We start from the raw sequence: 26,158 nt of genomic DNA, 5'->3' as shown, positions 1-26,158 counted from the left end.
TAAAGTAGTATTTCTCAAACTTTTCAGTCATTTTCATACCTGTATCTGCTTTAAGATTCCTCATTGCATGATTGAGGGGTGCCTGGGTGGCTCAGTCAGTTAAGCGTCCGACTCTTGATTTGGGCTCAGATCATGAACTCATGGTTCAAGCCCTGCATCATAGGATCAAGTTCCTGCTTGGGACTCTGTCTCTCACTCTCTCTCTGCCCTTCCTGTGTGTGCTCTCACTCTCTCAAAATAAATCAATAAAAACTTAAAAAAAAGATTCTTATTATTAATGGCTCATTGTGGCTGTGAATTTTAGTAATGGGAAAAGTTAGAGGACATTTGTGGTTATAATAATTTTCCTTGGGAATGATATCCTTCACTTCTCACTCATTGTTAGGATTATATACCAAATCCTTAATAAATCACTTGTTAAGTGCTTCTAAATGCTTCTAAAAATTGAGAATGAGTCCTTCCACAATTTGGTTAGTTTTTACTCTAGCTCAGTCCCTTGAACATAGAAACTATTAAATAAATAACCATTTAATAGTAGCTATTAAAAAAACAATAACAAGCAAACGATGAATGCTGTGAAGATGATTATTTTCAAGACTTACTCATAGAAGCACAAGGATTGCCAGGAGAGATATGGCAATGCCTTAAATATTACCTTGGGATTTTGAAGATTATAACTGAAATTATAATTTCAAAGGGATAATAAAATAAAAAAATTAAGCTGGGTATTGAAAACATTATTTCATCATTTCTAATTCAATATTTGATGTAATAAAATTTACTAGACCATTAGAATTTACAACATATCTTTACATATATTAACTCATATCAGTTAATACAAATGCTATGTTATTAATCTTGGCTTATATTCAAAGAACATGAAGTTTAAGATATACATCATAATTCCTAACATCAAACAACAAACTCTGCTGGTGTGATCATAATGCTATTCAGGTAGATATGAGGCCAGTTCTTCATTTTTGTATCTACAACTTGAAAAAAAGGATAGGGCAGTTCTTAAAATATGGGCATGTTAAAATGTTACACATTCTAACACTTTGAAAAGAACATGTGTTTATTAAGACAAAGGCAGCTGTAAGAAGCATGTCAATCATTTGTCTTATGCTCATTAATCTGTCAGGGTTGTACTTACAAAAAGTTATAAAACCTTTTTCAAAAACAATTTACATTGATAAGTCGTTAAGAGTATAAAATAGAACATCAAAAATGTGCCAAAATGATTTTCCACATATGATGTTTTTATAAGTACTATATTTACAAATATATTGATTATCCTCTCTAAACAGCCCTCTGCCCTGCTTTGGGAAATATCTCCTTTTACACACCCTTCTATTAATGACAGCCTCATAGTTACTACCCACATAAACATAACAATCTTTGCCTCTCGTCAGTTGACTTAACCTTCATATAGATTGTGTATCCTTTTTTTTCTAGGGTATCTAATTAGACATTCCAGTCCATGACCACATCTTTTAATGATCTTATTCTTCCCACCACCTCAGTACTTAGTGACCTCATGTTTTACCTAAAATGATCTCTGCTTCAATTGTTCTGCTTATCAGAATCCAAAACCACCTCTTCTGTTACGCTCTGAAAATAACAGACTCTCCTAGTTCATTGTAAAACCACTTAGAACGTCATTCTTCACATTCTTCCTTCTATTCATCAACTACTTTCAAATTCCTAACTCATTGCATTCTAGCTTCTGCTTTACTACATTATTGAAATTAATTTTCTCAGGGTACTAATTTATTTCATAATTATCTCTGCATTGTTCATGTCTCAAGGCATTGTGGAAAAAAAATCCAGACAAATGGAATGTCATTCATGAATACAGATCTGAAAAGTGGAGTTATATGAAAGATGGATAATCTTTCATTTAAAAAAAAAGCTCATTTAAAATGTCTTTCCAAATGTGAAACTATATGTTTAAATTACTATAGACTGAATCTTATTTTTTTTATCTTATTGTTTATGAGGAAAGAAAAAAAAAAAAGGATGGCAGTGAAGATTCAATGATCATTATTTAAGAGGAGTCAAGATATCCTAATACAACAAGAATAAAAAATGATCAAATGTGTGAAACTTAATTCAGAGGGCAAATAATATAGTAACTTAAGCAAATACAAAGATATTTAGAAATGGTTTGAGTTGGCCCAATTTCACTTGGAGAAAGCTGTGTCAACAGAGGAACTAAAAGCACAGTCCAGTTGTTTCTATAAATGTTTAAATATATAGAATGTATACCACATAGGTTAAAGAATGAAATCTTCCAGGAGAATGAAAGATGAATAATATCAATTTTTAATTATGGCTCCAGCTGGAATAGTGGTTTCACCAAATGTGGTTGCATATCCTGAGGGGTGAAAAAGACAATCAGCCCATAGAAGTAGGAAAAAATTTATTTAAATTTCTATTTTTTTCTACATGGGAATTTAAAAAAAGAGCAAGTCCACCTTATTATTAGCTGAACAAGATGCCTAAAATATGTATTTATCTATGCCTATATATCCATTTATGTACTGATATTAATATCTATATGTTTATCATCTAACTTTCTAAAAAATAATTCTTCAGTGAATAGTGGTTGTCATTATCATCCTTATTTTCTCATAGATTTCAGAGATATATGAAAACTTATAGTTTATCTATAAGTGGGCACAAGGGATATGTAGATTATATTATATTGTTGTCCATAAATGTAAAAGGATTTTTTCAAGAAATAATAATTAAGAACAGTAAGATTGGAAACACAGCAAGTAAGTGAAGACCTGAGCTTCTGTACTTATATGTACATTCTCTTTGTCAGCTCATGACAAGGGAAAAATTGTGACTATATATTTAACAATAAAGCAATAAAAATTTAATTTTGGAAGAAAGGCTATTTAAAAACTTGCATTCTTCTTAAGAGTGATAAACTCTTCATTAGCGTGTGTTAGCTTAGTAGGGAAATTTCATTATTTTTTATTCTTGTTTTGTAAGATATACGACATTTCAATATAAGTACAGGCATATGACTTACAGTCCAGGTATTTCACATGTGTTTCTAAACCTGAAGACATTTCACTGATAAGTGAGTGATATAAATATTGGGGGATATTTTCTAAAGGATTATTTTTATGATTGACAAATGTATAAGATTTTCTGAAAAATTCAAAGCAATGGATGAGAAATTTTAACCTTGCTTTTCATTGCTGAAAGAGGCAGCTGGAAACCAATAACTAACGCAGCTACAGATATAATAGATTTGATTAGTAAAAGATATATAAATATAATGGAGATGTTATAGCACAGTCAAGAATTTTTAAATAATTTAGTTGAAATTGAATGCCTGTTGTTTCAAATTTATAGCCTGGCATTTAGGATGCACACTGAACTGAAGGATGGATGATTCATCAATATTGTTTCTGTCTGTAATAAGATATTTAACTTGAATCCTCTGAATTACAGAGCAGTGAGTCCCACATATTAAGCAAACTGTTGTAATCTATAATTGAAGGTAGAGCCATGAAGTCAAAGGAAGCATTCATTAAAAGACAAGGAAATTGTCTTATTGAGAGAAAATCACTTTTTGGTATTGTCAACAAGCTCATATATTTGTTAGCAAAAATTGAAGTATAGCATGACAATTCGTATCCAATATTCCCTCCTTTCTTCCTATTTTTGGTTGGGGAAGCAGTGCTCAGCTAAATAATGATTTACCAAGGTTCCCTGTAGTTAGCGACATCTATTTTGTTTTAACCAGTGAAATGTAAGTGGGATACTGCCAAGTAACTGGGGGAAATATTTGTAAGATAACTTGGGGTTGAGACAACACTATGGTTCTAAATTAAAGGCAGGGGAGAATAAAAACTATTTTACTGATAATCATATTTTATAAAAGGTTATAGATGTATCTGGTACTGTTCTTATGTTCTTTTTTTCTGTATTTTCTTGGAATAAGAATCTATAGATTTTGGGGTACCTGGGTGGCTCGGTCGGTTAATGGCTGACTTGGGCTCAGGTCATGATCTCATGGCTGGTGAGTTCCAGCCCCGAGTCGGACTCTGTGCTGACAGCTCAGAGCCTGGAACCTGCTTTGGATTCTGTGTCTCCCTGTCTCTCTGCCCCTTCCCCACTCACACTCTGTCTTTCTCTCTCAAAAATAAATAAACATTTTAAAAAATTTAGATAAAAAATAATCTATAGATTTAGCAAACTTCAGTACATTCACAAGACAACACAAATGAAGAATAAAGTCCATATTCTAAGATTGGGAGAATAGAAAGACGGAAATAAACTGGTTTATTAAAAAGATTTTTGACAGCTACCAATTCCAGCTTCCATATATTTATACTGTGATATGAGATACAAAATAAACCTCTTATCACTCTAGTTGACTAAAAGTTTAGCTTCCATTACTTGCAGCTGATTAAATTCATGTATGTAATAAAAATTGGTATCATAGGCACTACATGGGAAATATTTAAATATTCAAAGAATATTTAATTTTGTTTCAGTTCTCCAATTTCTACACATTCCTGTACAACATATGCTCTGAATTGAATTGTCTAACTCTTCTCATTTAATATCTTCTTTCTCACACACAATCTAGGATAAATGTCATATTCAGTATAAATCCGTTCTTGATATTTTCATCCAAGACACAAACATCATTTTTCTTGGTTGATCATTTTTATTGTTGTTATTATTTAATGTTTATTGTGTTGTGTTCTAATTTGGTCCTGTCTTCTGAAGCTCCTGAAAGATAAGGCTTTGTATTTGCATATAACTTTGTTACAAACTCATAGTAGTTGTAAGAAAATGTTAAATGAATAAAAGAATAGCACTTTCATAATCCTTTTTCCAGGGAGAGCTTTTGGTTATTTTTTTTTTTTCTTAACTGTGAATGTGTTTATTGAAAGAAAGAATTAGAAAAGCATCCAGGAAAAATCTGAGATCAAAAGGACAAAGAACAAAAGAAGTCAATTGCTAAAGGGCTTTTATATCCTCTATAAATTTTTGTTTAACAAACAGTTCCCTAGCAATAATATGACAGATAGTTTTATCAGAGCTTTACAAATATTAACTCATCTGGGGCACCTAGATGGCTCAGTCAGTTGAGCATCTGACTTCAGCTCAGGTCATGATCTCACAGTTTATGAGTTGGAGCCCTGCATTGGGCTCTCTGCGCTCAGCACAGAGCCTGCTTGGGATACTCTGTCCCGCTCTCTTTCTGCCCCTCCCCCGCTGGTTCTCTCTCTCTCTCTCTCTCTCTCTCTCTCTCGCGCGCGCGCGCTCTCGCTCTCGCTCTACCAAAATAAATAAACTTGAAAAAAAAAAACACAAAAATTAACTCATGTAATGTTTGTAATAACCTTATGATATATGAACTAATTTCACCAATTTTCAGAAGGCAGGATAACGGAACAAGAAAGGGGATACATAATTTTAGATGTGGTGCTTTATCAGCATAAGTTCACATACCAAAAATACTAAATCAATATGTAATTTGTCCAGCTCCTTGTTTGATTAGTTGACTACAAACACTCTAATGGGATTCCCTAATGAAGCTGAGGTATCAAACATTACCTATTTTTTTTAATATATTTTAAATTTTCTGACAGGATCTTTTAATATAAAACAGAGAAAAAACACATCTCAACTCTTCAATCTGCCAGTATGCCTTGATTTGTCCAAGATGCATGCTAGACTGTAAGACTAAGTAGCAGACTCTTTAGATGCATTTGGTTGGGAGAAATGGAAAAAGCAGATGTTAGGTAAGTCCAGGCAAGCCCCAAAGCTAAGATACATCCTTAAACACTAGAGCAGTCCTTGTCTTTTCAGATCCTCATATGTCTTCTTATTCACAATGTTCCACTGTGAATTCTTCCTCAGTGTCAGGCTGCCATCATTCTAATGCCTTCTTCAGTTTCAGTGTGGCCCACAAGGAGACATCGTCTTCAATCTGTGTCACATCAGCAAAGGGGACAATGTTTGGGATGCCCAAGCACCTCATGCCTTGAGCACGACACCAGTCAGCACGGTGCTGCTAGAAGGCCTCAGGACCTCGGTAGGTGTAATTTCCACAAAACTCATGGTTGTAGTTTAGACCATGAACCTAATACAACTGGTAGGAAATGGGTTTGCCATGCCAGCCAAGAGGCAGGTTTTGGGAGCTGGAAATAATCTCATTCTCTTTGTCTTCACTTTCATCCTCACTGATATACTTTTCCTTTTTACTTCTCAATCTTCCCCATCTTTGCCTGTTTGTTATGTATGTTTTCATGAATGAGATGTCACTGTTCCCCAACAATCTCTACGTATTTGTAGATCTGGGCTTCTAGGACAGCAGTCTTTGTCCTTCTCAGTATCTCATTTGGTGCCTTTTGACTTGGGATTTTTGCCAAACAGAGGTGTCAAGTGACTCCAAGGGCTTTCGTCTGGTGTGGAATAGCCTCTGGCCATGCTCTTCTTAGGTCCCACCACATTTCAGGCCTAAAGCTTAAAGAGAATGCAGAAAGGTCACAATAGTTTCCAGCATGGGTCAGGGCACGGCTTATCTCTTTTGGCCATTCAGGGAAGGTACCATTCTCTCACTTCTCAAACTTACTCCAAAACTTTGTTCTGATCTTCGAGGGGCTTCACTCAGTCTGTATAATCTTGAAGGTACACAGGCAACATTTCAAAGTATTTCTTATATTCAGTATTCTTCCTTTATTTAGAAATGTCGAACAACTGATCAAAGATTGACAGGTACATGATAATCCAGCTTTTCCGAGGCCTTCAGGTTAATGTCTTTAAGATAACAGTCATGGAGGTCAAGGTAACCACAGCATCCCTTTTCATCTGTGAACTCCACCAACCTTCCTGCTTCTTCACCTGGATTCTCTCCAGCCTTCAGAAGCTCCTCAAACTCCACTGACATTGGCACGCAGATCTCATTTGGGTGTTTCTGGTGAAAATTTTTTATTTGCTTGAGTCTATTATAAAATTTGGCAAATTCATTGGGTCTTGAAATGGCATTGAGTTTCTCCTTTCTTAACCCACCTTGTCATACATTTCCTGCAGGTTCCCACCGACTTCCATATACCTATCTTGCATGGTCCTTGTGTGATGGTCAGAATTCATCTGGTCCTGGACCATGAACTTCTTAGTGAGCATCTGTTTGGCTAGTATGTCCATAAGCTGCTCCTTGTCCTAATAACACCACTACTGCTGCTGCAGAATTGTCTTCATTTTTCATCCAGCCCTGCACCTCCTTTCAGACCACCAACATGGCTCAGACAACTAAACATTACCTATTTTATTTATCATTTTTTTAAGTTTATTTATTTGTTTTGAGAAAGCAAGGCTGAGAGCAAGAGAGAGAGAGAGAGAGAGAGAGAGAGAGAGAGAGAGAGAGAGGGAGAGAATCCCAAGCAGGCTTCACACTGTTAGTGCAGAGCCCCACTTGGGATCCAAACTATGGCCTAAGTCAAAATTAAGAGTAGGAAGCTTAGCTGACTGAGCCATCCAGGGTGTCCCTAAACATTACTTATTTAGAGAAAATGGCTTATACAATGGGAAGGTGGAGGGAATTTATCATGTGATCTTATCATATACCTGTAAATATCTCCTCAAAGACACCTGGACCATGTTATTGAGAAACTTTTGAGGAAAGCACTAGCAATGAAATTTCTACCTACAGAAGACTGAAATAAGGCAGAAGATGCTACCATTTATATCTACTCCTTGACTTTATTAGAAATGGTATGCTATGAGATTGCAAGAAGCCATATAGTAGCATATAATTTCCAGAGATAAATCAGGTCTCAGGTTTAAAAAACAGAGATTTGTGGCTGTGGTTAAGTGATGCTGAGGTATAAATAACCAAAATAATTAGATAATGCACTTAGGGATCATTTCATTTATACAGAGAAAACTAGATGTCTTTCAAACAGATATAGTTTTGTTGCCATGAGAATTAATAATCCATCCTCCAATTCCCGAACATGAGTAAGCACACAGATTCATCACCTTTTTTTTCAATATTTATTTATTTTTGGGAGAGCACAAGCAGTCAAGGGGCAGAGAGAGGAGGACAGAGGATCTGAAGTGAGCTCTTGCTGACAGGTTGATAACAGTGAGCCTAATGTGAGGCTTGAACTCACTAACCTTGAGATCATGACCTGAACTGAAGTCAGATGCTCAACCAACTGAGCCACCCAGGTGCCTCCAGATTCATCACCTCTTAAGAGAAAGTCATATGATCTCCAGAAAAGATTTTCCAAGCACACTACAAATATGCACATATTATAAATCTCATTTCTAACCTTTCCTAAAAGGACCAAAGAATCTTTGGGTAACAGGGCTTTAGAGAAAGAGAAATAAACCAATTTTAGAATTTTTTGGATATTGCTCTAAACTGATAATTTTTTTCTCAAATACATAGTGCCACTGAGGTCTGCTGGTTAGTTTTAGAGGTCATGGGGATCAGGTAGTAGGTGTAATTTTTCTCAAGAGTGTCTTAACAGTGATCTCAGTGCATATAATTTCATCTTACATATGTATTACAGTCAGTGAATTCAGGTTTAGACCAGATATACTTAGAAACTGTCAGAATCATCCAATCTGATACCTAAAACTTTGAAGGAAATTTATTGTGGAAGAAAAGGTCAAGTACATAGACCAAATGTCAGAGAGTTTTAACTTCACACCAAAGTTTAAATCAAAAGTAATACTATATTCGTAACTGAATGGCAAAGTTTAGTACAACCATTAAAAACCTAAAAGATTCTAACCACAGCCCCTTTGAATTTACTTATTTGGCCTTTACAGAGCACAATTTTGTGTGTGTGTGTATGTGTGTGTGTATGTGTGTGTGTGCGTGTGCGCATGTGCGTATGTGTAGATATACACTCTGCTTTAAAAAAAAGTTTTCAGATCACTTCATGTAAAATGGAGTACATAAATGTAGTAATTTTAAAAAAACTCCTTTTAAGATTGCCTTTCCAAGAAGCTAAGGAAAAAATTATCAAGGTTTCAAAAATAAAAATATATTCCCAAGAAAGAGTTTTAGTAAGAAAATAGCATAAAGATAATATATAAAAATGATACAACACAGAATGGTTTCAAGGTAAGAAATTAATATAAAATCCTGGGATTCCAGACAGAAAATGGATTTTGCTTTAAGTGAAATATGTATGTTTTATATTAAATACTGAAGATACATCTATTCTCCTTATAGAAAGAAAGTAACTAAAGTTTAATGGGGGAAGTAGATATAATGTAAAAATCTTTGGTTAAATAGCAAATACCACATACATTAAACAAAAAGTTAAAGATAAATTTAAGGTGGTTCTAGCATTCTCACTGTGTATAGCATGCACAAAGGATAAGTTGAAAAGAAATATTTTTTTGAACAGGAGAAACAAATGTTACACTCTACAATGCAGAAACATTATCAATCATTGAAAAGATTTAGTATAAGCAATAGATATTCAAGTAATCATCATGTAAAATAGTGTAAGAAATTCATTTTTCTTAACTTTCAGTCATAAATTTACCTTATGCAGCCAAGGGACAATAGTGTCATGAAATTATTTTGAGATCATTGCTCTCTCAAATATGGTAGATAAAATAATAACTTCTTTTCATTTTATAAAATATAGGATTACAATTGCAAAAAATATGCAAATAATTTTTTAAAAAATCATGAAAAAATATTGCAAGATTCCCTGTATTGCATTTGTTGTTCTCTGACTGACTTACTTCACTTAGCATTATACTCTCTAGCTCTATCCATGTTTCTGCAAAAGGTAATATTTCACTCTTTTTAATGGCTGAATAATATTCCATTGTACATGTGTATCAGATTTCTTTATCCATTCACCTATTGACGGACACTTGAAATGCTTCCATAATTTGGCTATTATAAATAATGTTGCTATAAACATAAGGGTGCATGTATCTCCTTGAATTTCTACTTTTGTGCTTTTTGCATAAATACTCATCAGTGCAATTCTTGAATCATAGGGTTATTCTATTTTTAACTTTTTGAGAAACTTCCATACTGTTTTCTGCAGTTGCTGCACCAATTTGCATTCCCACCAACAGTGCAAGAGGATTCCCTTTTCTCCACATCCTTGCCCACACTTGTTTCTTGTCTTTTATTTTAGCCACTGTGACAGGTGTGAGGTGACATGTCATTGTAGTTTTGATTTTCATTTCCCTGAGAATGAGTGATATTAAACATCTTTTAATGTGTCTGTTGGTCATATGCATGTCTTCTTTGGAGAAATGTCTATTTGTGCCATCTGCCCATTTTTTAATTGGAGTATTTGGTTTTTGGGCGTTGAGTTGTAACTGTTCTATATATATCGGATATTAACCCTTTATCAAACATGTCACTTGATAATATCTTCTACTCCATAGTTTGCCTTTTAGTTTTGTTGATTATTCCCTTCACTGTGCACTTTTTTTTTTTTAACATTTATTTATTTTTGAGACAGAGAGAGACAGAGCATGAATGGGGGAGGGTCAGAGAGAGGGAGACACAGAATCCGAAACAGGCTCCGGGCCGAGCTGTCAGCACAGGGGCCCGATGCGGGGCTTGAACTCACAGACCGCGAGATCGTGACCTGAGCCGAAGTCGGCGCTCAACCGACTGAGCCACCCAGGCGCCCCATGTGCACTTTTTATTTTGATGTAGTCTGAATAGTTTATTTTGCTTTTATTTCCCTTGCCTTAGGAGACATATCTAGAAAAATGTTGCTATGGCAACGTCAGGGTGATTCTGCCTATGCTCTCTTCGAGAATTTTTATGGTTTCTGGTCTCACGTGTAAGTCATAATGCATTTTGAGGGTTTTGTGTGTGTGAGTGTCTGTGTGTGTGTGTGTGTGTGTGTGTGTATGCTGAAAGAAAGTGGTTCTTTTACATGTATCTGTATAGTTTTCTCAACACCATTTGTTGAAGAGACTATCTTTTTCCCAATGCATATTCATTCCTCATTTGTTGAAAATTAATGACCATATAATTGTTGATTTATTTCTTGATTTTCTGTTCCATTCCATTGATCCATGTGTTATTTTTATGACAGTACCATACTGTTTTAATTAGTATCACTTTGTAATATAACTTGAAATCTGAAATTATGTCTGAAATCTGATACCTCCAGTTTTGTTTTTATTTTTCAAGATTGCTTTGGCTATTCAAGATCTTTTATGGTTCCATATAAATTTGAGGATTGTTTGTTCCAGTTCTGTAAAAAATACTGCTGGTATTTTGATAAAGATTGCATTACATCTGACAGTTGCATTGGGTAGTATTGACATTTTAACAATATTTGTTCTTCCAACACATGAGCATGGAATGTCTTTCCAATTCTTTGCATCATCTTCAATTTTTTATTCAGTGTTTTATTGTTTTTGGAGGATGAAAAGGAACATTACAAAACAAATATCTGTCAATGACTAACAGCTTCAATAAAGCAAATAATTTTTTTGAAATATAGAAAATATTCAAACTGATATAAGAAGTAGAAGCCTTAAGGGGAGCCTGGGTGGCTCAGTCGGTTAAGCATCCGACTTTGGCTCAGGTCATGATCTGGAGGTCTGTGAGTTTGAGCATGGCCTCCAGCTCTGTGCTGATGGCTGAGAGCCTGGAACCTGCCTAGGAATCTGTGTCTCCCTCTCTTTCTGTCTTTCCCCTGCTCATGCTCTGTCTCCCTCTCTCTCTTAAAAATAAAATAATAAAAAAAATAATAAAAAGAAGTAGAAGTCTTAAAAGATATAAAAATAAAATAATGAAAAAATAATAAAAAGAAGTAGAAGTCTTAAAATATATATATATATATATATATATATATATATATATAATTGAAGTGTTTCTAAATCAAAAGATAGCTTATGTTAAATTATAAGAGGAAACTTTCTTTATGTGGGATGATTATGGAATGATCATTTGAAGACATGACCTTGATGATGAGGAAGGAAACAAAAAAGAAAAGAACATTTTATGTTACAGGGGCAATATGTGTAAAGGTTCCTCTGTAGAAAAATCTTTCTTGACTTTGAAGAATTGAAAGAATTTCAGTGATTTTGGAGTGCAATGCGTAAGAGGCCCAGTGAAGTGAGAGGTGATTTCTAGTGGTCAATAGGGCATTATGAAACTCATAGATTAAAAATGCATTTAATAAACTGTTCTCTGTCTTTAATACATTATTTATTACAAATTATAAGTAGGATATATAAATGTAATATTTTGAACCTTCATGTCTTTTTTCAAAAGTCATCTTCTCATCAAAGATCATCCCTGTTGCTATCTGATAATATTTTATTCCCTCAACCTCTGCATTTTGAAACTTCCTATTCATCCTTCTTAGTTGATTTCTCTCCTTTAGATATTAATCTTTATTTTTTTCTTATCTATTCTTCCCTGCTGGAATGTAAACTTCACGAAGACAGTTTGTTAGGACTGTTTCACTTATTGCCCTATTCTCAGTGCTTAGAGAGGTTGCTGGCACAAATAAGCCCTCAATATTTTTTAATGAATAAATGATTAACAGCTAAAACAGTAAATGGTCACTAAATTCAAATGCAAAATTTGTGTATGCCAATTCAAAAAAAGGATACATAATTTCTTATTAACTGAAAGGAAAAAGAATTCAGACCATTCAAGAAGTGAAATTTATTTATCCATGGGATCTTGTGCATGAAAATTCTCATTATGTGCAGTGTGCCTTCAACAATTTTAAGCAAAAGGGAATTTATTTCAAGTATCTTTTTCCCAAGGCATCTGAATGGGATAAATGCTTCATTTCAGGTGCCTAGAGAACATGATCACTTCTTTAATATCAACCCCAATAGCTCACATTATTCAATGCCAATATGCACAGAGGTCAAATTTCTACAGGTAAGTCGTTCCACTTTGAACACTTTGTAATGGACATAAGTAATACTTGTCAAGAACATGTCAAACCCACACACAAAAATAAAGGAAGAATGCATGTAAAATTTCAAAATAAGAACAGCTGTCCCCTTTACATTTAGCTGACATAATGTCTTATGACCTATATAACCAATGACACGTAGGATGAATATTGCTACGTTTGTTATTTGTCCAACCGAGGCATAGGCATATAATTCTGGCAGTTAGACAACTGTGTATTAAAATCTATACCTAAAAGTGGATAGCGTCTAAAGTACATGCTAGGGTGTTTAATGTGAGTGTACACAACAGCAAATTTGACAAATGTAAAATGTTGGAGTCAGTTGTATCCTGACTTAAATATCAGTGTTATCACTTCTTACCTTTGCAAACCTTCTTATTTACTAAGTTTCTCTAAGCTGTGTTCCCTAACTATTGACCAAAAATGCCACAATTCAAATAAGACATTTATGAACAGCGATATAATGTATATACAATGTCAACAGAGTGGCTGGCTTATTATGACCATATGATAATCATTTGTTCTCTATTATGCATCCCCTTTCCAGGCACTGAATTGGAAGATAACACTTGAAAGTGTTACCTTAGTAAATGACAGGGTAAATATTTTCAGTGTGTTAGAGTACCCAGTATGATTGCAATCATAACATAAAATGCTTAAATATTCATTTTAGGATAATACAACATTTAAAAAATACCACAGGTGATTTTATTAATAAGGTTGAATCACAGGTTCTTTTTATTCTAATCTTTTTGTATTGAAGCATTGATAAATATGGTGGCACAAAATTATCCAAAATGGAATATTAACAAATATTAACAAAGCAAATCACCTTAAACATTTCTTATCCATACGATTCATTACGGGAAAATTACTTCTCCATATTTCTGACAAAAAATTCTCCTAACCAAAAGAGTAATTTCATATCATGTGTTTCCTGTGGAAATAACTCATACCATTTTTCGGAAAATAAAAAAGCTGGTTATGCCTTTTTCAAAAATTGAATCTCATCTATGTGAGATGATGATGATTATAAATGCTTATTCAGAAGAAATCTCAGAGAAAAGTGCACCAATTGGATTCAGGTAACATGATCCCCACCAAAATTATCACCTTTAGAGATATACAATTTTAGGTTAATAAATAGCTATCTATATTGTAAAGTATATGTATTTTAAGAAGAATACTATAGATAGTTAAATTTTGCTTAATCTGTAAGTGAAAAATAAGGGCTCATATGAGTGAGGGAAACTCTTTTTACCTATCATTAAAGCGAAGACTAAAATAGGCAACTGCACCTCACTCTGCAAATGTATTCTGAATCATAAAGATGTATTTTATATGGAGTATCATTTGTAATGAGAATTGTGGTAATTACCTCATATTTTTCCACCTTACATAAATGATCTTAGAGTTAATTATCTAATAGCATTCTTCTCTTCCTGGGAGGTATTTGCCAAAATGTTATTTCTAATAGGTAAAGGTAGCGTTTCAAAAGAGTGTAGAATAAATCATAGAAAGGTGATATAGCAAATTAAAGATTTAGTGGAATACAATAAACCATAGATGCTATTAGATGGTTTCATACATCCTTTTATTATTTACTCATTCATTAAATACATATCTGGGCACTTATTTGCAAGGTAAATATTCACTGATGCCAGAGATGCATAAATATATAACCACTTTTATTTTAAAGGAAAAGTCTCCAATAGATATAACCCATTTTCTTCAGAGAATAATATACTTTACTTCAGTTAAGTAATTTCAGAAAATAAATGGAATAAAATGTTATAACAAGGGGACTGAAAATATCCTTTAAGCTATTTGAACACTTAAAACATTAATTTACATTAATTTTAGGGACACCTTGGTGGCTCAGTCCGTTAAGTGTCTGACTTCTGGCAGATCAGGTCATGATCTCCCAGTTTGTATCCGAGCCCTGTATCAGGCTCCTGCTGACAGCTCACAGCCTGGAGCCTGCTTCAGATTCTGTCTCTCTCTTTCTCTCTGCCCCTTCCCTGCTCACTCTCTGTCTCTGTCTCTGTCTCTGTCTCTCTCTCTCAAAAATAAATATTAAAAATGAATTTTAATTAAAAAACATAAAAGACAATAATTTCCATAATTTTCTATCAGTGTGGCATGAAACTTAAATTGGTTTCTCCACTTGCATGATTCTTTCATTTTTTTTTAAAGTTTCTTTTTATTTATTTTTGAGAAAAACAGAGACAGCATGAGTAAAGGAGGGACAGAGAGAGAGGGAAACAGAGAATTCCAAGCAGGCCCTGTGCTGCCAGGGCGGAGCCCAGCATGGGGCTTGAACCCATGAAACACAAGATCATGACCTAAGCCAAAACCAAGAGTTGGAGGCGTAACTGACCGAGTCACACAAGCGCCCCTTTGCTTGTGTGATTCTGAAGGTTAGAAGTATTTTTTCAGTGAATTTTGGTAATTCGATTTTATTCATTAGTTTCTTATATTAGTTTGCATGAAGATGTTTTTATTCGATTTTTTGAATTTTTGGCAGCTTACTTTAGTAGGACTACTCATCATGACAAAAGCATAAATGTCAGCTCTGAAGCTTGTTGCTCCAGTTAGCTTCAACAAGAATGTCAGAAGAAGTGACAAGGCACAGAGTGATTCAGAGTGATGACATTCCTGTTGATGATAGATTGGCTTCCGTGTATGCCATAGCAGCTTTGATCTCTGAAACCTCTCATTTCTTAAAAAAAAAAAAAAAAAAAAGAGAACTCCACTAGTCTGTGGCGGGAAATTTTAATCTTTCTACCAAACATTGTCAGAATTATCTCCAGATGATTTAAATGTCACATTCATTTTATTTGTTGGGTTATTATTATTATTATTTTTTCTAATATGAGTACAGACAGATTAATTATCTTGTATAGATTTGGGAATTATAGCCAACATTTACTTCTGAATATAATCTGTGGTGTGCAAATAGCAAGTATTCATGACTAGTATGGTATTTTGAACCAAAATGTCATGGAGACAGAAGAGAAACATTTTGTGAATATGCCACAGATTATTTATACATCATAGTGTTGGCTTTCTTGTGCATGACAAGAACAGCTCAGCACTATCCATTTGTGTACAAACGTCTCTTCATTGACTTTTATGATGCAATTTAAAAGAAAGTAAAGGTCATCACTTAAAGCTTGTAGAAATTGCCTTGTCAGTTTTATCAGCATAATATTAATTTAATAAAAAATTTAAAAAACTTAATATTAACTAGTTCTTTCAAATTCTAATATTAGAGTCAGTCTTTATAACCTATTATGCTTGAAATATTTTTTCATGGATTTAGCAATTAAAGAATTACTTAAGCCTCAAAGAAAATATATTCAATAGCTAGGTTCGACTGTATTTTATAGGTTGTGACAATTTCTTATATGTATTATGTTTATGAGAGTTCAGAATATGATTTAGAGATACAAACTCTAAGAAATATTTATAGCAAATGGACTGCAATATATCAAGTAGATCAATATATCAACACTATACCAACAGAAGAAATGAGATTAAAAATCTAAAATTATGTGGGAGTACATGGAAATACCTATACTAGTAAACAAGACAGAGCTTGTGTCTCCAGGAAACTTACTGTTGATAAACAACAAATATTACTCTGTTCTTGAAACTCTTAACTTAGTATGACACTCAAAAATAAGATGAAACTCAGGAACTGTACAACCATATTACATAAGTCATTTATTTTTATCTAACTCTTTATCTTTATACTCAATCTTAGGTGAATACCTATCATACAAAGATGATCTCCTCTATTCTCTAAGAAGAGTAAATCCAAACTCTCATTGGGCAACATACCCAAGACAATGTGATGCACAAACTCTCCCCATAAGGTCTAAATTATGTAGTTGAGTATCACACATTAAGGAAAGGAAAGGGCAAAAATAAAATTTTGATTAATATACAAGTAATATGAATACACCTAGCTGCTATAGTTCTTATATCTGTGCTGGCCATGAAGATGTAGAGGCATTTATTAGATTTTATCTAACTCTTTGTACATAGCCAGTTCCTAAGCTGGCCAGGTTTCTCGACCTTAAGGTTATTCGAACCTTCATTTTGAAGGATCTGAGGTTTCAGTAGTCTTTGATTTATTGGGTTGTTGGATATTCCTAGTAAACTTGGTCATGGAAGTGCTAATTTTTAGCAAAAAACTACTGCTGTAGATCAATTTTATGGTTCAAGGGATTAAATTTCACTCTATTCATGATTTCAGTTCAGATCTCATAGCCTTTGGGTATACCACAGCTATGTGTTTGGTCTTTATCAGGGCCTAGGAGAAAGACAAGAGTTGCCCTTCAAGAAGAGAATAGTTATCATTAGAGGAGGGCATCGTTTTGCTGCAAAATCCTCAGAATATGTGCTATAATTATTATTTAAAACATTTTTTTAATGTTTATTTTTTTGACAGAAAGAGAGTGTGGGGGGGGGGGGATGAAAGAGAGAGGGAGACACAGAACCCAAAGGAGGCTCCAGGTTCTGAGCTGACAGCAAAGAGCCCAAAGCGGGGCTTGAAGCCACGGACTGTGAGATCATAATGGGAGCTGAAGTTGGTCGCTTAACAACTGAGCTACCCAGGTGCCCCTGTTCTATAATTATTGTACTGGGACTAACCAGATAAGGATGGTTGAAGCATCCTTTACTTATGATTGGCAGTGACAGCACCATTGTATCTGCTGGCTTATGAGGCATAATTTTCTGGAGACTTTTATTTCAGGCAAACCTGCTACATGTAGAGCTATATTTTTCTCTTGACTCCACTCAAAAAATTTCAGCTAAATGAGTTAATTAAAATGAGTTGGGGCAGGCAGACCAATGTGGTTCATGTTGCCTCTAAAATCTGAAGAGACCCAAGATGAAATTTGCCACTTTCTGTGTTAGTGCAACCTGTCTCTCAATTTAGAGGAGTTTCCCAACATTTTCAAAATGCTGGGCCTCTAGAAACTTTAGTAATTTGACAGAATCCAGAATTTTCATTGGCTTACCTTTTATCACTAACATGCATATATTTCACTAGAGTATCTGATTAGTAGCTATATTCTGCTTGCCATATCCCATCATTTGGAGTTACCAAAAATGGGACAGAATGACATTCTGCAGAATATTCAGGTAATTGATTTCCTTTAAAACTCTTTTAAGACAGAGATCATGAGAGCTGATATAGCCCTGAGATAAGATAGTCAAGATATACATACTGCTATTCCTCCCCAATGAAAGTGAAGTGCTTCTCCTCATCTCTGGTGATTGCTTTGGAAAAAAATATACCTTGCACTACTTTTCAGGGAGTGAATTGTGAGTTGGATCTAATCAAAGTACAATATGTTAACCAGCAACTGGATTTAGATAACATCTGCTTAAGTTTTAAATAGCAACCAATCCATGTGGGTTCTGCACCAAACAACACATCAGTTAAACGGAAATTTGAAAGAAACCACTACTCTTACACTTTTCATGTCTTAGATATTGCTAGTAAGTTCTGAAATTCCTCCAGGAATGAGGAGGCATTGCTTACATTTTGCTAATTTCTTAAGAAGGGGCAGTTCTGGGGTCTTCTACCTAATTCTTCCTTTTCTTTCATAGCACCTTAGTTACCAGGGAGCCAAATGCAGGCATTCTGCAGTTTACTAATTAGATCTATTCAAACAATACAATGTAATTATGAGAATTACTGTCCTACAGAACTTGGACAAAAGTTTACTTGTCACTTAGCATCCATAAACATATATGGTGGCTCTTCCTTAACTAGATGTGTGTCAGTTTACTGGCTTAATGTAGGAACTATTTTAGCAACTATGATTTCCTATTAGAGCAATCAAATCAAACATCTATGCACTATCCAGGCTTTATTTTTAATAAATAAAGTATGATTTTAAAATAATATTTTAGAAGTGTTTGGGTGGCTCAGTTGGTTGAACATCAGACGTCATTCAGCTCAGGTCATGATCTCACAGTTTATAGGTTTGAGCCCTGCATCAGGCTCTGTGCTGACAGCTCAGAGCCTGGAGCCTGCTCCAGATTCTGTGTCTCTGTTTCTCTCTCTGCCCCTTCCCTGATCATACTTTCTCTCTCTCTCTCTCTCTCTCTCTCTCTCTCTCTCTCTCAAAAATAAATAAACATTAAAAAAATTAAAAATAAAAAAATAAATAATTTTATTGCACTGTCATCTATTTATTCTTAAAGGTGAAGTTGATTAACAACTACAGATTTTTGCATGTCAAACCAATAATTACCATTCCATTCATGTTTCTGATCATGTCATTTCACCTACATTGTCTCTGATATTTAATCACAGTGACCTAACCTCTGTCACTCCAGTATGCTATTATTCCTATTGAAGAGGGACCGCATTTCAATAGTGATATTTCCTATTCTTATTCCCAACCTGAACTTCCCAGGAATACTGGTGTTCCTATCACTAATACATTTTTCAATGTCTTGGAGAAAGGACTATCCTCATGGTCCCTTAAGTGAACACTAATTGGTGGAAGGCACGTGAACTTTTTACATAACAAATACAACACATCATTTGTGCCTTCACATTTTTCTTCTCTAAAATAGACCAAGTGAGCCCAGGAATCTTAACATCATTTGATGTAGATAACAACACTGTTAACCCCAGGCTTCATGCATTGAATCAAACAAAGTGTTAAAGCTACTTCCAGCTGCCAAAGCTACTACATTAAATCCTTAAATACGATGAGCTGTCTGCATGTAGATAATTTCAGCCAAATTCAAACTTATCCTCCAGCCTAATACCCCTAAATACATTCTCATAAGATTCTTGGTATTAAAACTTGCAAAATCTTTTAATTCCTTTAGTGTATAGGCCATGGTTTTCTGCTCAAGATTTTATAATTCTCCTCTTGGGATCGAACTTACTTCATGGGCTTGAAGGCCATAAGAGATGAGTGATTTGTGTTTTCAAAGGTCTCCAATTCATCTAAATCTACATTAATATCCTCAAACCAAGTCTAAGTTACTTCATCATACTGTACTAATGCCACAACCTTAGTTTGGAAATTTGGCAGGCTTGCATATTAAACTTGATTTATAACTTCAACACTGACCACAATCAGATTGAGGCTCGATGCTCAGATATTGTCCTTATCTATTCCAGATCTGTTCCAGAAAATAGCATATATTGGGTAGCTTATAAATAACATGATTTTATTTCTCACAGGTTTGAATGATGGAAGTCCAAGATTAGAGCACAAGCATGGTCAGATTAGGACCCTCTTTCAGGAAACAGACTTTTGGTTGTATTCTCATGTGGCAGAAGGAATGAAGGATCTCTCTATGGCATTAATCTCATGCATGAGGACTCTAACCTCATAGCCTAAGCACACCCAAAAGGTTCATCTCCTAACACCATCACACTAGATACTAAGATTTGAAAAGAAACAAATAGCCTATTAGGAGGTATATATGTCCTGAACTTAGAATAAAATATTGCTTTAATATCTCTAAAAGTCCTGTGTCTCCAGCCAATCTTTTACCTGAGAATTCAAAGTCCTGAGATTATCATTTAATTGCTTAAGAGCTCTCCAATGTCTTCAAGCAGCCAGACCATTCTACAAACTTGTAACCACAATTTGTGCAGTATCAGTTGTATGCAGCTGATAGTGACATTGACTTGATATCCTTAATTCTCACCTACAAACACCACTTCACCCATGTGACAGGAAGTGGTAATTGTACTAATGTATCAGTCATTTCCATCATTTTTCCCCCCACAAAGTAGTCATTAAAATGTTCAGACTCAAAGAGGTGAGTAACCTACCATCAAAATTCTGTTATGCTTTGTTTTTTGGGATCACTCATTGTAACAAGAAAGGTAGGAGTCACAAAAACATTCTGAATGCTTACAACACGTTGAAGAGACAAAGTATAGTTATAGTGTTTCTGTATTCAGAATGTGGGTCACTTGGTGGAAGATTGCGTCATGGTAGGTCTTTCTGATGGGACCTGAGGAATATAGAGTAAGGCATAATAGATCCTGCATATTCTCCTAGAGGCAGAAAAGCAGATGAAAAACACACAGGCTTCTTTTTAGCTACCCTGCTAATGGTTTCAACTGTTTTCAAACCCAGATAAGAGCCAACTTGCATTGGAATAAAGGAAGCTAGAATATGTTACCCAAAAACGTGTCTCTTTGACATATTATTTTGAGCTAAAGGCACTTAAGAAATTGCAGGTACATGAAGATATTCTGAGCTTCCTTTTTATTCCTGAAAGCAGGAGATAAAACTCCCATGTGAAAGTTACTCTTCCTGTACTGGAAGGAAATAAAACATTTTTATCACCACAGATGGGGAATTTGGAGCTGATAAATCTGTACAAACAAACCTTGTTAAACTAACCTTTATCCTTCTGGTTACTTCTTCACCACTTACAACTCCCAGCCCTAACCCCTTTGTCTTGTTTGTTCTCCAAAATTGTTCTTATCTTTGTCTAAAAGGAATGAAAGCTTCCTGCTCTGGTAACTTCTTTGGATCTATATTCTCTTATGAATGAAATATATAAATATTAAACAAAATGTATATCCTTTTCTTCTGTTAATCTGTTTTATGTCAGGTTACTTCTGAGGCCCAGCCAGACACCCTTAAAGGATAGTGGAAAATTTCTTCCTTCTCTACAGGATTCATAGTGTGGCATAAACTTTCCTTCTGATACACAGTAAGTTAACTGAATAATAAAGGAAACAAGGGCAAACAAGTCAAGGACTGACACATGTGGTTTTAAAGATAAATATCAGAAAATATTTTATTATGGATTAAAAATGACATGGCACTTAATATTTTTAGTAAATTAAAATAATAATTTTATAAGTGTTTACATTGTAAAATTTTATTAAATTCTACAAATAAACATAAACTCAAGGCTTCACTTAAATTGTGGTTTTAATCTTTGAGTTATTCTATTTATGATAAGAAATTTGATACATTAGTCATTTTCCTAGAAATTCTATTATTTTATTTTATTTTTTTTTATTGAAATTCTATTATTTTAATTATAACTAATGTCAGCCCTTGAAAATGTTTTTGTGTTAAAAAATGTAGTATTATACTTCTAACCAAAATGGAGTAACATCCAGTTTTTGAACTATCTTTATTTTGAGCTATAGCAATAACAACCACAACCAGTAACATATTGCTTTTCTTCACATTCATTTGGAATTTAGAAAAATTACTGCCTTTGCTCCTTGATAAATAACCTACAGGCAAAAAAACAAAAAACAAACAAACAAACAAACAAAAAACAAAAACAAAAACACTACCTTGCAAAATCTGCAAATTGCAGAAGCCAACATCTTGAAGACAACTCCATAGGAGGCAGGGAAGAAAACAAGTGTCTCAAGAGATGAGACAAGCACATAGAAGAACATCAAGCTGGGGAAATGACCATTTTCAGTGCCAGTGACCCAGACAGTAATTACTCTTTTCCTCCTGGCACCACCTGTCACCACCTCAAAGAGGTGATTTTTGGCCTATGGTCTGAAGAACTTTTTTTTTTCAAATGACATAGAGTTGCTTTGAGGAGAGGTGCAATGACAAACTTTCAAGTATGAATAAGAATTATTCATACTTAATTCATACTTAATTCATAAAATTGAAGATTTACTCTTCTTCACAAGTAGCAACAAAAACAAATGAACAAAAAATTACTATAAAAAAACTCTACATAAGGCAATGATGGGCAATAATCTCTGAAGATGAGAAACAAACAATTCATGTAACTTCTATAATTGTGTCATCTTCCTAATGAGAGCATTTCCAGGCTACAACACAATAAAAAGAAACCAGACCGAGTTTGGTACACTACCTGAACTGAACAGACAGAATTGCAATTGTGGGGAGAACAAGCAACTAGAGTTCTCAGGATAATGTGCGAGAGAGGAAAAAGATGGTCAGGAAGATAACTGTGGAAGTCTGAAAGAAACCCTTTTGTATTCAGCTGAGTACTAATCAGAACATACATGCAAAAAAACTCCCTAAGGGAATACCTTGAAATATTAGAGGTAACAACATCCAATTTTCACTTATTCTTGGGAATACTACTTGCTCTTTGAAGACAGACTGGAAATTTTTATGATATTTGGGGTTTTATTTAGATAAATTTGTAAGTCTTTTCTCCATGTGGGGGAATAATTAGCCTTATAGTAACAAAGTCAGGCTTGATAAATATTAAAAACAATATCTGAAAACATCAAATCCAAGTAACTGTGCCCTAAAACAAAACTGAACAATATTGATAGTTATATATGAATATCCAGCATCCAATAAGGCAAAATAACAATATCTACATCCAATAAAAAATCCACAAACATGCAAAGAAGCAGGAAATTATGACCAGTAATCAATCTATTGAAACTGACCTTGATCTGACTTAGCTCTTAAAATTAGTAAAAAATATTTTGCACAATAGTTCATGCAAGTAACCAGTAGTTATGTAACTATTTGTATTCCACTTGTTGAAAAGTTAAGTAAAAACTTGGAAGATGAAAAAAAGTAGTTGCATGTATTAAGGATATTTAGACATTCCAGGAAAGTGATTAATGAACTGCAAGACATGATTAAAGAAACACAAAGAAAAATGGAAATACAAAGTGAATAGAGTATCTGTGAGCTGTGGAGACAATGTCAATAAGTCAAATATAAGTGTAATTAAAGTCAATGAAAGAGAGAAAAAAAAAGAAAGCCTGAAAAATATTTTAAGAAATGACGATCAATTATTGGTTAAAACCATAAATCTTGAATCTAAGAATCTTGCTATATTCTTAACTCTTTGGGCCTTTTCCCCATGCCCTAAGTCAGAAAGAAACCAGTGAAGTCCAATGTTAGACAACATTTTTAGTCCACATCTTGCCAGAAGTTTTAGCCAATGTAATAAATCAAGAAAAATAAGTGACATTCACGTATATTTATAAAGAAGAAATTAAAACGATCTTTAATTTCAAATGACATGATTGATGTTGTAAAGGATTCCAAAGAATCTTTTAAAAAAGTTCTTATAATAATAAGTACCTTTAGCAGTATTTCAATATAAAATGTCAATGAACAAATGTCAGTCATATTTCTATAATGGCAATGAAAAAATGGAATATGAAATAAAAAGTTACATTAGTATACATCCAACCCAACACACAAAATCGGTGCTAAAAATGAAGCACTGACGTTTAAATATAACAAATTATGTATAGAATCTCTATGCTGAAATATATAAATCATTTAGAACAAAGCCAAAATCTAAATAGAGGTTATAACATGTTCATGTATTATAAGGAAATATTAAGATGTCAGTCCTCCCCAAATAGACCTATGGATTAAAATTTACATTAAAATCCTAGCAAGCATTTTTGTATATTTCAACAAGTTTGTTCTAAAGATTACATGAGGGAGGAACCAAGATGATGGAACAGCATGTTAGTTTTTTGTGTGTCTCGTGTCCATGAAATACAGCCAGACCAACACTAAACCATCCTACACACCTAGAAAACTGATTGGAGGATTAACACAACAATCTGCACAACCTGAACCACAGAATTCAGCAGGTACACGGCGCGGAGAGGTAGACTTGGGGAGTGAGAAGGCGCAGGAATAGAGGTGCTTTTGCAAGAGGAGAGAGGATGGAGACTAGGGGTTGGGGAGACTACGGGAAAAGCACCCCTCCCAAAAGCAGCTGGAGAGAAAGTGGAAAATTGGAAACAGCTGCAGGGACTAAACTAAAAAGGGAGAAAGGAGGAAGGAGAGGGTTTAAATTCCATTAAGACTGTAAACAAGGGGAGCGCAAAGCCTGCAACTCCACAGCTCCATACCTGGTGGTGCTCTGGTCGGAAGGGCGAATCCCCAGGAACAGAGTGAGGTCCGGGAGGTTCTCAGGCCACACGGGGAAAAGCAATGCCATTGCTGAAAGGACATTTGGTAGAGACTGTTGAGGCCACCTGTTCCCAGCAGACCCCAGAAAACAACCACATTCGCTGGTGCTGGAACAAGGTCATTAAGGGTGAAGCCTGGTGCCAGATGTGTGTTGTGATTTTCCATAATCCCTGAAACGCTGCTGCTACACTATCTCGCGAACTTTTTCTGGGGCGGGCTGGCACCTGGCCACAGTCTCGGGGCACCGACAGCAGCAGGGTCCAGCAAGCATTCCTGGGTGCAGCTGATATTTGGCCATTGCTCATTAGGCCATTGCTCAGTGAGACCCTTCTGCAGAGGGGTGGAATGGGTCAAAGCCACTGTCCTTCGGAAGTAAGGGGCTGGGGAAAACAGCCGCATCTGAGACAAAACTCAGGAGAGAGGTACAGCCTGGGGCCTGGTCACAGAGAGTGAAAAAGCAGGGAGTGGACGAAAGCTGAAGACAGAGGACGGGTGTGCAATTGCTGATACAGGAGAACAGACTGGATAGCTGGGTGACGCCATTTTTACCACTCCCGCGCATGTGCATAGGCACCTATGAGCGCCGTAACAATCCATTCCAGTAGGCTAGCTGCGCCATCTAGTGGAGAGCGGATCCGTTACACTGAGCCCCGCCCAACTGGACCAACTTCACTCTTTAAGAGCACAAGTTTCACGGCCGGCTTGGTTTATGGACTATAAAGCACTACATAGACTGACTTCTAGGGGAAAACGAAGTAATTTCAGTACTATTTCAATCTGTTAGCAAGTCCATTTATTCAATTTTCTTTCTTTTTTTTTTTCTCATTTACACTTCTTTTTTTTGAGTACAGAAAGAGAAAAAAATCCATTTTTATTTTCAATTTTTATTAAAAATATTTTTCTTTAATTTTTATTACTATATTTTTTACTTTTGTGTAAATGTTTTCAAATTCTATTTTACTTCCATCATTTTATTTTAGTCTACTTCACTGTATTCACTTTTTCAAATTTTCAAAAGATTTCCTCTTTTTTCTTTTTTTAATCTTTTTCCTCTTTTTTGTTTCTTTTCTTTTTCATGAATACAGAAAAAATTCATATTTTTTTTAATTTTAATTAAAAATATTTTTCTGTAATTTTTTTTCTATTACATTCATTCCTTTTGTGTATATGTTTTCAAATTCTATTTTATTCCCATCATCTCATTTTAGTCTACCTGAGTGTATTCACTTTTTCAAATTCTCAATTTCCTTTTTTTTCCTCCCCCCCGCTTTGTTTTCTATAATCCGTCAAACCACTTTCAAC

The 26,158-nt window shown here is 34.6% G+C and overlaps 1 pseudogene; it reads right to left on the bottom strand.

Annotated features, from left to right (window-relative positions):
- Positions 1–5,823: 5,823 nt before the first annotated feature.
- On the bottom strand, positions 5,824–7,239 carry LOC109262210 (splicing factor 3A subunit 3-like; annotated as a pseudogene).
- Between the last annotated feature and the right edge of the window lie 18,919 nt (positions 7,240–26,158).

This window comes from Panthera pardus, unplaced genomic scaffold, assembly GCF_024362965.1.
Source record: "Panthera pardus isolate Hobbes unplaced genomic scaffold, ASM2436296v1 HiC_scaffold_13, whole genome shotgun sequence".
Classification (NCBI taxonomy): domain Eukaryota; kingdom Metazoa; phylum Chordata; class Mammalia; order Carnivora; family Felidae; genus Panthera; species Panthera pardus.
The sequence above is the reverse complement of the archived record's forward strand: the minus strand, read 5'-3'. Positions and strand labels throughout refer to the sequence as shown.